The sequence below is a fragment of the Nothoprocta perdicaria genome, unplaced genomic scaffold, assembly GCF_003342845.1.
Source record: "Nothoprocta perdicaria isolate Ctin4 unplaced genomic scaffold, notPer1 scaffold_259, whole genome shotgun sequence".
Lineage (NCBI taxonomy): Eukaryota > Metazoa > Chordata > Aves > Tinamiformes > Tinamidae > Nothoprocta > Nothoprocta perdicaria.
The window spans coordinates 951,613-954,667 of NW_020455487.1; positions in this window are offsets into that span (position 1 = coordinate 951,613).

A 3,055-nucleotide genomic window follows, 5' to 3' on the forward strand; every position below is an offset into this window, starting at 1 on the left:
TCTCCTCTCCTCTCCTCTCCTCTCCTCTCCTCTCCTCCTGTTCCGTCCTGTTCTAGCAATGCTGATGGTACTTGTCTATTCACAGCATTATCAAGAAGATGATCCAATAGCCCTGTTGGGAGTTTGTGCATACAGAAATACATGCTAATATATTGTAAAGGCTATTAAGAAGAGAAGAGGGCTAAAGGGATGCCTTATTATCAATGTAGTTCATTAGTAATTTTCTAATTTATGCCTGACTATCAGTATGGTCCTTTCTGGATAAGTAGCAATATTTTTTGGTCCCTAATGTCTCTTCCATTGCTGGATCACATGCATCTCCTTGCACCTCTGCACTGAGAGAAAATGTAGGAATGCAGAGAGTTATTCTGGCTACTGTGGAAATGCTGAGAAGCTCTCTGGACTCCACTGACAGTACTGATTAAATCCCCCTGACTGGGAATAGGCGCTTAGGCACCTCGCTCCCATATGGATGCTTATATTCAGGCATTTAAATCAAAGCGTTCACATAAACTGGAGCTGAATAACGCTCTGAGTGTCCTGGGCACAGAAACAGCAAGGTCATTAAAGGAAAGGCAAATTCAGATTAAGGAAGAAGAAAAACAAAATAAGTCATGCCCAATGTGCTTTTCTTTTTCTTCTTTTTTTTTGTGTAAAGCATCCCTATTTTTTCCTTCAAAGTCTGAGGTGGGTCTCTATCCTCGCACTCTGCTGCTGCCTCCCTCCCTGCACCACTCACAGCAGCAGGGGCCTCATTTTTCATTTTGGAAATGGAGCATTATCTTCGCAGGGCAGAGGAGGGAGAGATTGGAAATTGTTCCCTGCAGCCTCACCCGTTACTGCAAGTATTGGTTTCAGCTGCCTAAGCACACCAATAGCTCTCCAGACTCTTTCCGCTGCATGACACAAAACAAAAACCTAATGAGGAAAATCGGAGCACTCTTAGGGCAGCTTACATGTGCGTTAATAGTTTGGCAATACCTTAACGCTGYGCCCAGCCTTGTAGCCAGTCCTTTCCCAGGAGATGCCATCAGGGTCCGGAGGAGTTGCTAATGTGCTGCAGCATCCGTGTTAACAGGATTTGCGGCAGCRCTTGGGATTTAGTTAAAATTGGAGGATTTTTTTTCCCCTCAAGCATGTGTAGCACAGACTACTGTGCTGCACAGACTGCTGTGCTACACATGCTTTATATGGGAATATTGGAGGGGTTGAGCACTCGCCATCTCTGATGCCCACGGAGCTGAAGACTCCCAGAAGCTCCTTCATGATCTACAGCAGCAGCCCCAGTGACTTCCGTATGAGTGCCTATGGTGGTGCTGTTCTGACCAGGGATTCCTGGCCCATCAAAATAAAACAGCTTTGGAATACTTTCAAGCTTACTTCTTCTAAGACACGGGCTTGCAGCTTTTTCCTCTCAGGCGCCGTGCCCAAACGGGTGTAATGCAAAAGCGAAATGAAGGCCCTGGTTCATATCTCTGTTATTCCAGATTTTCATTGCTCTGACAGCACGGACTTCACTGTAATTACACTGGCTTATGTAAGATCAGAGCTCAGCGTGTTCCCTTCAAAACCTTTGTGAGCAGCCACGCTATAGGATTTCTGTCCATCTTCCTGGCATCATTTTATTGCTTAAACAAGGCAATTTGGCTTCTGCTACTGTGGTGCTGAAACGAATCTCGCTCTTTTGTAATGGAGATGTACTTACTAATCTTCCCCATCACGTCCCCAGYACTGGCTGCCTTTCCCTGTTATAATTTGCTGTAGTCTTGGAGTGAACAGAGAAACATGCTGTGTTGTTAAAACTTGGGGCTCCTGTTGCTGATAATTTGATGTCTGGTCCAAGAACTCCAACTATTGCCCATAGGGCCGTACTTTATTAAGAAATGAAAAATGGCCCTCTCTTCCCTTCTCCTAAGTGTTAACAATCAAATACCGCTTCATCAAGTGGGAGGAGACCATCGTACCTTCAGCATGTCTGTTCAGCAATACCAAAGAGGCCGTGTGACCTTTGAGTGTGGAAATATTTTAGAGTCAGTGCCCACCACCAACCAGGCTGGCTGCCAGTGCTGGAAGAGACCCAAGTATCCTCAGTGATCATGTGTTGAGCGGGACCTCTCAAGTTGGYTTTCTTGTTAACACGTGGTTCCTTCTGTGCTGGTGAGTCCTCATTTCCCACCTGCAGCATGTCTTAGTACCAAGCACCGATGTTGTGAAATAGGTCATCTCACTGGCACTGCTTTTTTTCTTTCTCCATTACTGTTCCCTGATTTACACTGAATTTTCTTTCTTTACTCTGGAATATGGAATATATGTTTCCCACGCATCCTTCCTACATGTAGTAAAAGCACACTCAGAAAAGTTACCCAGCTAACATTAAAACACTTCTCTGTTTGATTTTTGTGTTATTTTCTATGTTGCTATTTTGCGGAGAAAAGTGGATTCTATAGCCTAAAAAGTCCTTGATGTTCTTCTTGGCCATCTTACTAGCTCTGTGATTTCAAATAAACAATGGAAGTGCAAAAAAAAAAAAAAAAAAAAAGTCAGGAGTTCCCATCCATTGCCATATTTAAGATGAAAGAGTAAGTTAATAGACTGTAAATTATTCTATTCTTTAGGCATTTTGTTTCTGTTTGTGCAATAATGTGTATGAACTCTGCTACTAAGAGATTGTATCGTGAGTAACCATATCTACTTTTATTCCTAATTAACAGATAGTTTGTAGACCTAGGGATTTTCATTGATGTAAAGCACAATTTAATGAATTATTTAATGTGTTTAACCATTGTGATGTCAAAAGCAATTGCTTTCATATATTTATTTGTTGGTGGTTTCTGTAAAATAATACTCTTTATGAAAAATGTTAAAAATGAAGAAATTTTGTTGAATATTGKTGGGTCCATGAATTACTCATGAGCGACAAATAAACATTGGTTGCATTTTTGAAACATTAAAGGTTTTCTTTTATCTATATTGCCATAAAAATGAAAGGGGAACACTTGTCAGATGATAGGTTTTAACCATTACTAAACCTCCACCATGCCTATAGCTATATCTT